At 26.8% G+C, this 12,338-nt stretch overlaps 1 protein-coding gene across 1 annotated transcript in view; it reads right to left on the bottom strand.

Annotated features, from left to right (window-relative positions):
* Window positions 1-730: 730 nt before the first annotated feature.
* Window positions 731-12,338, bottom strand: part of LOC107447304 (transformation/transcription domain-associated protein) — a 41,747-nt gene continuing 30,139 nt past the window's right edge. The window contains exons 9-11 of the mRNA XM_071176959.1: window positions 10,873-11,125; window positions 4,398-4,530; window positions 731-1,050 (exon numbers count right to left, since the gene is read on the bottom strand). The gene's annotated coding sequence lies outside the window, so the exon portion shown is untranslated. The remainder of the gene's footprint in view (window positions 1,051-4,397; window positions 4,531-10,872; window positions 11,126-12,338) is intronic.

Genomic DNA, 12,338 nt, shown 5'->3' with positions numbered 1-12,338 from the left:
GAACAATAGAATTTTGAGATAGTTTTGATGTTTTTAAATCTAACCAACCACAGTTTTTATGGGTTTCAAGTTTTACCAACCAAAAAATTCCAAACTCTGAAGAGAATAATGCACAATTCATATTTATTATTATTATTTTTAAGAAGCAAATATTTTGTACCTGTGCTGTTTTATTAAAACACTAGCTCTTCCCATTTCAACGTTCAGTTCATAGATATAAAGAAAACCTGCTAAAGATGCAACCATCAAATACGGAACATTTTGTATTCTGAAATAATTCAATAAAATTAAACAATGCAAGATGTAATACAAAACTACAAAAAAAACAAGAGCTTTATTTTTAAAAACACTATTTACAAAAAGGAGTTTCATGTAAGAAGGAAAATTGAAAGTGCAAAAAATATACATATTTTATGGAGTGATATAAATTTGAATTAAATATTTTAATTAAATAAAATATCTATAAAAAAAACTAAATTAAAAGGAAATTTTTTATAGCATTCAGAAGCTCCTGCATGCTGCACATTAACAGTTGGCGGGTTGCGTGTGATCCGCAGGACACAGGTTGTGCATCCTTATTTTAATCAAACTTTTTCACCTAAATAAAAAATAAATAAAAACTTTTTCACCTAACAATAAATTAAAAAAAAATTTTTCTAGGCCCATTGTACATTATTAAAAAACTTTTTTCAATAACACTAATTTTTTTTTTAAATAGTTACAGCTATAAAATTGTCAATGAAAACTTTTTACAGCCTTGAAATTTTTATATGAATTCAAAACAAATATTTTCCATTTTTGTACACAAATGATGAGCTGATATATATATGATATCTGATGAAAAATACACATATTTCCTTCAACAGATGAGAATGTCTGTTCTGTATCACAAAAAGATATTTCATATCTAAAAGAAACATCTACAGTACACAAGTGGTTTCCTTTACTTACACCCAAATTAGGATGTTTTTCCTGTTCAGTGTATTTTTCACTCAATTTCAGGTCAGGTATAGCCCGGTTTAAGATTACAAACAGGACTGGACTTGATATCTGTAGAAATAATTCAGAACAATTAATTTAAAATCTTATTCAGGGTGGGTAGCCAAATCTTTCAACAAAAAATAAGCATTTTTTAAGCAATTAAAAATATTTTTAAGCACTATATACATTCACAAAATGCAAAATAATTTTCAAAGACTTTACATGATCATGATAAAATAACTAGTCTTTGACAAAGAACTCTCTTCTTGATTATATCAGCCATTATAAAATACTGGAGAGATTTTTCAGTTCGATATCAGAGGGTGGAAAATGAAGCTTGAAATTGAGAATATCTTGCAAAAAGCAGCACAGTTGCTCATGAGCATGGTTTGTAATTTTTTTGATTTTTTTTAAAAGAACAAAAAAAAAACGGATTTTTTTGTATTTAAATCAGATTTTTTTGATTTTTATTCAAATATACTGTAAGAACTTTGATTTATGATTAAAAAAAGTTTAAATTTTTTTAATCAAATTTAAATTAATATTAAACTATATTATAACAATATTTTAGAAGATTTAACTACCTAAAACAATTTTTCATTATAATACATAGCATAGCAACCATTTCGAAACAAATGCAAGATTGAAATTTAAAGACTAGATGAAATAGAGAATTTAAAGAATACTTAAACTATTAAACCAAAGTTTCAATTAGCAAACCATAATTTTAATTTAAAATTGTGATTTTCTTTCTCTTGATTTTTAAAATGACAAAATAAATGTAACAGACTGTGTTTATAAATGTAGTCATTCATCAAAAAATAAACAAATATTTAATCTATATATTTTTATAGTAAAATATTCCTTTTTAATTCCAAATCAAAATAGATAAGTTAAGCTAAAAAAAGTTGTTAAAAAATCTATGCACTTATTGGAATTTTTTTTTCTCACAAAATTTCTTTCTGATAATGTCAAAGATGTACACTGTAAACATGCACACTGTTACCAGTTAATAACCCAACTGCTTTAAATAGACTTTGAAAGAGTTTGAAGGGGAAGAATGACACTATATCCGGAAAAAAAATATCTAAATTAATCAGCATTTTTTTTTCTATTTTTGGCATATAAGGCCAATTTCTTCTTAATATAACCTCAAGCTTTAGAAAAATACATTTTCCACCGATAAAATGTAATATAAATTTTAACTCCATGCCTTTTCAATCAAAAGGTAGAATTTAAATTAACATTGTTTGTATTTTTTTTGCGTGAAAAAAATTCATGTTTAATAATTACTTTTTACAGCTATGAAAGTCTATTATTAAGACATCATTGAATGTTTACTTTAATCAGTACTTTAAATTTCAAGTATCAAAAGATTTTTAAAAATGTAATTTCAAATGTGTTGGAATTTATCACACACGAGGAAAGAAAGTAATTTCGATAACTAAAATTAATTAATGCAGCACTTCATTTAAAATAAATTTTAAAACTAAGAAAAGAAAATAATAAAAGTATCAATTTTAAACACTGTTTTTCAACTTTTCAAATCAATATATATAAAAAAAAATCATTTGATTTAAATCAATGATTTTCTTTAAAAAAATCATTTGATTTAAATCAATGATTTTCTAAAAAAAAATCATTTGATTTAAATCATGATTTGCACATGAGAGTGCAAGAATCTCACTGATCCCAGCTCAGTGGATGCGTATGCAAACTCACAAGTATTTTACTTAACATGTGAAAAGATTGGCGCTTTCATACGCTATGGACCTACAATGCGCCGAAGTAACCTGTGGTTGAATGAATTGTGAAAATGCTGAATAGAACTATGTGTAAAGCACGCTTTTGCATAATATGTGTCGAAAATCAACATGGTAAAGAAAGAAATCTAATTTTCGAAAATTGAAAATTACACACTTTTTAAAAACACTCAATGGAGACCTTTAAGGGCTTTTAAAAAACGAAAAGAAAGCACCTTTAAGCACATTTTAAAAACGCACCATGTTATTATTATTGGGTTGGCAAGAAAGTATTTCTTTAACATGAAATAAAACATTAAAAAAATTGTTAAACTTAATCGAGTAACACTTATTTAAAAAGAACATAACTGAAGACAAAAAACATATTTTTAACAACAAATATCAAACCATCCTAAAAAGAAACTAACAAACATATAAATAATCCATATCTAGTTAAAGTTATTGCGCTTACATGGGCCCCTGATGGTAAGAGAACAAGAGGAAGACCCAGACTTACCATCCAGCGCATGTTTTTGGGCGAATTAAAAGAATGTGGAATATCTGGCTGGGAGGAAGCAAGATCTATTGCTAAAGACAGGAGGCGTTGGAGGGATATGCTGGAGGCCTTAAGTGCCCAAGTCACGTAGAGGATAAGTAAGTAAGTAAGTTAAAGTTATTCCATATTTATTAAGTTAAATCAAATAGAACAAATAACCAAAAAATAATGCTTTGAATTAAACAAAATTAATGAAGAATTAATTAAACAAAATAAATGAAAAAAATAAAATATTGCATTAAAAATAAATAAGTAAATTATCCTAAAATAAGAAGCAATGCTGCAGGAAAATAAAAATTAAAGGAAGAACTTATTAATCAATAAAATAAAAGATTTACTTTTTAACAACTAAGTCACCCTAAAAAAAAACAAACAACATCCCCCTAAATTAATAAAATACAGTCAAACTCTGTTATAGTGAAAACCCCGGATATAGTGAACGAAATGTTCACTCATGTGCTTTGCCATACACATATAATATCATTTTTTGTGGATATAGTGAACCAAAAGATGAGAGGAAATTAGATATTCTGAACTTTCTTCTGTCCTGGAGTGATTTTTCCTTCATTTTTTGGTAATTTTGAAATTTCTACATAAAATACATATACCAATTTTTAAGACCTCTTATTGAGTGAAATGTAGCCAGAAGCATTTTTTCTTAATTGCTTCTTCTATCTCAGTTTTTCATCCCTAAATTTTTTGTAAGCAAGACGATGAGTAATAAAAAATAAAAGTGAACACATTTTTTGTTACTACATATTGTTTTTTAATTCTTTTTGTATTTCTTTTTATTAGTCATTTATTTAAATAATATGTAATAAAAGGGAGCAGTTCAGAAAAATTAGTTGAAATTGTTTGTAGTACGGATATAGTGAGCTCCCACTTACAGTGAACCGAAATTTTGGTTTTTTGAAGGTTCACTATAGCGAGGTTTGACTGATGTATTTAATGGAAATTAAATCATTTTAATCAATTTCAAAGTTTTTAAGAACAGAAGAAAAACTTTTAAAAAACCAATATGCTTAAATTTTCTATTTTAGAAAGAAACAAATGAAATAAAGATGGAACCAAAACAACAGGTAGAAAAGGCTCAGAAGAAAACAATAAGAAAGAATTACTTGAGATAGATGACTCTAATCTCAACAGGATGACTCGTTGAATGGGGTTCAAATTTGGATAAAGCAGGACTTGAATTCTTAGTAGTAGGTCTAAGTGGTCCTTCTAACCTAAAATCATTTACATTTTGTTATTCTGCAAGCATTTAAGGATTTCTTTTTTAAAAAAATATAATTTAATTTAAGCACAAAAAAAAGCTTACAAAAAGTGGGTATTAAATGAAAAGATATATAAAGTTAATTCCACATGAGTCGGTGACCTATCAATATCGGTCACTGACACATTAGGTTTGAGGAGTAAGTGGTCACCATGGGTGTCAGTCTAAAAAAATTTCAAGACTGAACTTATTTTTTTGATAAATGAACACAATCTAGAATTATTTACTAGAATTTTCAGTCATTTATAGTTCACAGACTTCAGAATGTACCTTTCTATAGTAAGGACTTACATATTAAATTAATTATCAAGTTTTTTTCCTTTCATTTTATTAATTTATTTTTTACAGCAAACTAGATAAAAATAACAGCTAACCTTGTACATCTTTTCACATCAACCACTGAATAATAAACAACTAATATTTTCTAAGCTATACATATTTCTATTTATTTCCTCACTTCATTATTAATTTTTTGTCCTATCTCTATAATATTTTTTTTTTAAATAATAATCTCAATTTAACTTGGGACAGCATTAAAAAACGCTTGGGAAAAATAAAAACAAGAAAATTTAGACACAACAATAGTACAAATTTTCTTTAAGCAAAGCAAGCGTTGAAGTTAAATCTCATTCTTTCATTAATGAGCTGCATCATTACTTGATCATTTCACAGTAATTATAAAAATTACCAATGTTTACATTAAAATGTAACTTTTATTTTTCCTTAACAGCAAAAATTTGTTACATTTTTAAGGAAATACATAAATTTTAATATTAAAAACAAATTGAAAAGAGATATTAATTTAATTTTACCTACTGATTTTCTTTCAAGACTGACTTCAGTTTATTTATGAAAATAATTAAAAAATTCCAAGCTTTAGTCATAAATAAGGTTAACGAACAAATGTTAAAAGGTTTCAAAAAATAAATCTTAACACTAATAAACTGAGCAACCTGAATGTGCAAACTCAGTTATAAATGTTAAAATATGAGATGTTTGTTACGTATTTTACTTGAGAGGAAAAGAATTAAAAATTTCAATCATTTTAAATTTAAAAAAAATCAATAAGGGACGGAAGATATCTAGATGACTAAAGATATCTAAAAAGTCCTAACATCATTTGTTGTGGAAATTTTTTAAAGCCTGCAATTAAAAAATTGGCTAAATATACATCAGCTTAATCAATATAAGCTAATGTTAAGCAATCTAAATCCTTACCAATTAAATTTAAGTTTTCAATTTCGTAAATTTTTAACCCAAGTTGTATAAACCCTTTTTCAAAAAGAAATGTTTAAACAGTTTAAAATAGCAATTGAGTTTAAATAATAATATTAATTTTAGAGCTACTTAATGTCATTCTCAAATAAGTGAAAACAAGAAGAAAAAAATTTTGAATTTCTTCAACAATTAAAATAAATAAATTTTTTAATATTTTATAAAAAAGAATTTAGGTTTACATTATTTTATTTTATGTAAAACATTATTTTATATTTCTTAAAAGAACATAATCAATTTATCAATACCACTAAATAAACAAATCAGATATTAAACATACATACTATTAAAATCATATATTGAATTCACAATTACAAATAGCATAATAATTTCCATTATCAAATAATGTTAAGTATGAATACCCAAACCAACCCCTGAATAATATGATTAATAGATTTTAAAATTCTCTTTAAAACTAACAAATATTTTTTTTAAAAGTGATGTGACAAACTTTAAACTTTTTCTAACTATACTGAATTTAATTTGCTTACATATGAATTATATAATACTTATTGTTAAACAAATGTATTTGTCATTTTTAATTTTTTCCTCTTTTTATTCAGTTTCTTTCACTGTCCTGGAAGAAATATGTTCAGCGTATCTGCTACATTTTTGATTTTCAAATCCATGACTTTTCATGACTTATTCCAAGAATTTTTCATGACTTAATGAAGTTACTATTTTCTTACATATTTCTTTTATATACAAAAACAATAAATTTAAAAAAGCATTGTAATAACATTAATTGAAATGATACCCATAACCAAAACTGTTATACTCTGCATCTTCATATTTACAGATTTTGAATTTAAAAAACAGAGTAAAGATAGAGTTGAACCAAGATACTTTTCTTGTTCATCTGAAAGGAAAGAAATATTCCTGATTTTTCTGTGAACATCATGAAATTGGGAGAGGGGGAGGAATTCAATTTTAAAAATTAGATTTTATATAGGCAAACTAAATCCATGACTTCCCATGATTTTTTTAAAAAAATAATTAAAATCATGACAAATTTAGTTCAATACCGAAATTCATGAATTTTCATAATTCTCCAGCAGATATTATTGCAGATATTCTGTATGTTTCTTCCGGGTTGAAATGCCAACAATGTTAGTTTAAATCTTCTTCTATGTTTATTTGAAATAATACAGATTCCCACTAGAAATTAAGCTCAAAATTGGAAGAAAATATTCTTTTCTTATTGTTACAATTAAACTGAATGAATTTATATGAACGATATAAAATTTAACTATATAAAATAGTTTTAAAAACAACTGTTTGGTTCAAACCACATAGGTCTTTATTCAACTATCCAACCGTTTATCTATGTTAGAAATTATTCCAAAAATATATGTTAAATAAAAATAAATAAAAATTTTTAAAGTTTTAGAAAATTTTATGAAAAGAATTATCATTAATGAATGACGCATTCACTGCCTTTTTCTGGTCAAAAGACATCAATTAATGCCTCAGCTCATAAATTAAATAAGATAGTGCGACTTTCATGTGTTACACCTAAATATTAAACACTTAGACATTTAAAATCCACCATCTTATATTAACCGCTAAAAACATTGCTTTATATAGTTTGCCTAAAGTAAGAATTCCCCATACCATTTGTCTGGGCCTGTGGAGGTGACTATGGTATTGAGGTCTAATCGAAGAATAAAACTAAAGCAGCTGAATCTAAATTTGCTTTATTTTAATTTATAAAGTCAGAAATACAATTCTAGCAGAAAACAACGAAAATTTTAAGATATGTGTGTTAGCACTTCATCAAAGGGACACACTGCCTGTTAACATACAGGAGCCTTTCTGTTGTCAGTGGTGAAATCAAAAACTGAGAGTGTCCTTGAGGCTCCATAATGGAAAATCAAATAAAAAGAAGCAATTGGAAAAATTGCAATGTAAATGCAGAGAAAAATTAATGACAAACAATCACAATTTATAGGTTCACTGAGTAAGATCTAATAAAGAGACGCCCACACATAAGAAAAATAAATAAAGATAAAGTTACAATTAGAATAGCCAAATCAAAATAAAATATAAATTGCCAAATCAGTAAGAAAAATTTAGAAATAAATCAAGTGCTGACCCCTTTTTTGAAGATCTTGAAAAAATAAAACAGAAAAACATTCAATGAGTAAAAATTTTTTAAAAAGTGCTGCCATCTATATGTTAACAAAGTATAATTATTTGAAGTAGTGTGTAGTAGTAGGAGTGTGGGGTTGTTGTTTAGGACAGGTTTTGGCTTGAGTCGACGAAAGAAAGGGAATCTTTTTCTTCGCCCTAGAATGAAGAAAAGCTACCCTCCCTGAAATGTACTATTCTTGGTTCCATAGCAGCAGACGGCCACAGATTTTGTGGTGAGGGAGTTCATACTGTAGACAAACTATACCTATGCTTAAAGTATTAACCAATGTTCATAACAAGTACAAACTGGTTTTACAAGTAAAACTGATTTAAAATAAAGTTTAAAATAATGGCCACTTATTGTTACACATATTACAAATACACTTAACAATTAAACATATTATAAAATAAAATAATGAACATGTTGCATTCAAATTTATAACAAAAGATTAAATATTTAACAACTAGTATGAATAAGAATTAGAATTGTGAGAGACTAAACATCAAAAACACTTATTGCACTCAAAAAATTTTAAAAACTAAATAAAATAAATATCTAACTATACTTTCACTCACATTTAATTTAAAATGTTTGCTTAACACACCAATTGAAATCCTGAAATTTTAAGATAATTTAAATAACTTTTAAAATGCATGACTATATAGAAAATTAATTACATAAACTCAAAGAATAACCAGGGGTCTATCCAGGGCAAATTTACCGGTATCTTCACAAAATACTTTAAAATAAGTAAGTTCTAAGATTCTCCATATTTGTTTTTATATCCCCATAAAAAAAAACTATAAATCCCAGAGTTTTTTTAAAATGAAACAATGAGATTCTCTCTCTATGAACTTTAAAGGAAGTCAAAATTCAAACATCATTCTAAACATTTGAATATTATCTTCAACATCATTGTAAATTTATTCTAACATATCTTTATTTTTTTATAAAACATTTTTTTCCCTGTGAAACTTTTTTCTGTATGANTTTTATTTGTAGTGACAATTTTTGAAAATAATTTCTTATTTTACCATATTTTTGTGTTGATTTTTTGATGTAACTTTTAATTTTCACAAATTATGCCTAAATTTTCACAAAATAGGTACCTCTCAAAAAAACCTAGACAGACCCCTAATAACTTTATCCTTAAATCTCATAACAGTTTTGAGTCATTTGTAAAAGCAGCTATTTCTTTTAAATATATCTTAAAAAAGAAAACTCCAGAAATTACAGCTTGATGAAACGCCATTGTCTTAGTTGTTTAACACAAAACTACCTTGCAATGTCTAGTTTTTAGACTAACTAAATGAGAAAGGAAAAAACTAACTATTTTTAAACACTTTGATCAGTATTTAATAATAATTTAAATAATGCATAGTTAATTTTGAGTTACAGTTTACTGCTACTCAATAATTATGTAATGCTTCGCTTTTACAAAGTCTAACTAGGAGGCTGGGGTAGCCTGGTTGATAAGGCACTGTATAAGAGTTCGTGGGTTCGATCTCAGCTGGCCGAAGACTCCCAGTGCAGTAAATGGTGACTGATGCACGTTAAATCTTTCGAGTCACAAAGTCCTCCATGTTCAGATAACAAATCATACCTCTGGGAGTACTGATCCAGGAGTTTCATTGTCTTCCGAATCGTTTCAAAATAACAAGTCACAAAGGCTACGGAGTTGAACATTAGCAGTAGTCGTAAACCCAAAATTGAATCGCCTGTTCAACGACGAATATATATATAAAAAGTTTAACTATGAACAAAAGAATTTTGAGATAGTTTTGATGTTTTTAAATCTAATAGATATCTCTAACCCAGCTAACGCTCCCAGCTTTAACAAACTTGTTTTTTATTATTACTGCATGGCAGTAAGTTTCAAAAAATAAAATGGCAAGAAATTTGTATAGTTCTTATTTTTCAAGCACTTATTTTCGATGACATAAGTGATTTGAATATATAATCAAATATTAGTTTTTTATCCATCAGCATAGCTGCCAACACAAATAGGAAAAAATCCAGTAGAGTTTACAAAATATCATAAATTTCATGATAATTTTTGCATAATGTACTAAATATTTTACGCATAAGGAATTTTAGGGATTTTTAGAGTAATAAAAATAGAAATTTTTTTAATATTTTCCTGTTAGGTTTCTACTTTAGTAATGATACTGATGACTACCATAGAAATCACATATTTAAACATGGCAGCGAAAAAAGAAAAGAAAATCAGTTCAGAGAAACAAAAAGCGAGAAAAACTAGTGATTTCATTTCCACATTTGATTATCATGAGCGCAATGCCACATTTATATTAAAATCACACAAGCAGGGCAAGAACAACACTTTAAATGGTCTTAAAATAAAATTTGACTGGGTAACACTGAACAATATTAGAGACAATGAAGATTCAGTGGATAGAGGGTTCGTCTCCCAATGAGGTGAACAGGGTTCAAATCCCAGAGATGGCTGGTGGATATGAATTCTGTACCCACTTCTGCATCGACCACAGCGCTGACACAAAATATCATCTGTGGTAGACAGATCGTGGGTTAGAGTCCCCTTGCCGTCAGACTAACCAAGGCAGGTTTTCTTTGTTTTCCTCTCCATGCAAAACAAATGCGGGTTAGTTCCATCAAAAAGTCCTCCAAGAAGGCATAAACTACATGATACTACAATACTTGATTCTGGAGTTCTCGTCTTCTGGATTGGGTTCAAAATTACAAAGTGACGGAGTTTAACATTAGTAGTCGTAAGCTGAAAATTAAGTCAGCTGATCAATGATGGTTAGAAAAAACAAATAAGTGCCATGAATTCTAAAGTGAAATGCAGGACATTGCAATGAGCAAAAGTGGGATGCTCTGAAGAAAAGCACATAAGTAAGAATGCACATAAGCAGACCTATTGATGGTCTACAGTACATGGAAGAAAAATTAATTTAAAATAAGAACAATTGACACAATACTTACGTCATTGGTCGCTGCTGAACAGCTTCTCCAGGAGTAGGGACTGTTAACTTATAAATATCCAAAGTTTGCAGAGCATACTTAATCAATCCAATAAAAACTAGAGTTTCTTTAGGTTGGTACTGTTTACTTGAATTAGTGTTTGAATCTGAAACAATTTAAATAAAGGAATAAAATTAAATTAATAATTTGATAGAAAACACCTATTAAAAAAATAGCAATGGCAAGTCAAATGTTCAGACAAAAATAGTATCTAAATTTTAAAGAAATAGTATGAAACACAAAAAATAATGCAGCTACTCTTTTGTTAATTTTTATAATGATAATGAAAAAATAACTCTAATTTATAGCATACGAGGATAGCATGATAGAAGAAACACGGATAACATTCACTTTTTCTTTAAGAAGAATGGAATCCTAGAAATTTTCTTATAATTTCGAAAACTATATAATTTTTACCAGAGGAATATATTACTATCAAATTTTATACTTATACAATATGGTGACAGCAGAAGCACTGCAACATAGCACAAAAAAATGTTGTAAAAAGATTAAGAAAGTATGCTACTAGTTATTTGCTATATTTTTTATGTGTTACAACATCGAACCGCAAAAATGAAGGGAAAAAAAACTATAGTCAAAGTGAGATTTTGTAAAAATCATAGAGGCATGCAATTTTAAATGTATTAATATAGAAAAAGGGATGAGTATGGCCATATTTTACAAATAACAAACATAAACATTTTACAAATTCACATAACAAAAATTAAAAAAACTACTTTTTTAAAGTAATTTGTTTAAATAGTTTTGATAAACTATGGTTTAATGCGATTCAAATAAAGCATGCACATTGAAGAATATGTAAAACAGTTTGAAATATCTCTTTAGCATTAAAATTAATATCAATCTTCTAAAGCATTAAAATAAGCCAAATATAGCCTAAAAATATAAAGAAAATTANAGATACAAATAAAAGAGTGCTTTTGAAACTGTCATGCAATTTGAAAGTTTAATACACATTTTATATATTGATAATAAAATTAATAGGAAAAATAAGAAAAAAAAATTCATAAGTACTTATATGTTGTTTCAAAAAGTCAAATTATTCATAAAAATTTGTGATGCAATGCAAAATGTTAAATATCTAAATCAAAAATTATGCTTAACTTGAAAAAGATGGTATCCAAGAAAAGTTACAATTGTATTTACTTTATTAAAATATTCTCTGAATATCAATTAATAAATAAATTTAACAGCTTAATAACTTATGGACACAAGAAAAAAAAATTAAGTCAAACTAGAAAATATAAAAAGGCTACATGCCTTATACCTTTAAAGGTATATATGCCTATATACCTTTAAATGTGATACTTAAAAATAATTTATATCTATTTAATTTAAAAAAAAAAAAAAACT

Source organism: Parasteatoda tepidariorum, unplaced genomic scaffold (genome assembly GCF_043381705.1).
Source record: "Parasteatoda tepidariorum isolate YZ-2023 unplaced genomic scaffold, CAS_Ptep_4.0 HiC_scaffold_607, whole genome shotgun sequence".
Taxonomy (NCBI): domain Eukaryota; kingdom Metazoa; phylum Arthropoda; class Arachnida; order Araneae; family Theridiidae; genus Parasteatoda; species Parasteatoda tepidariorum.
This window is presented reverse-complemented; position numbering and strand designations above follow the sequence as displayed.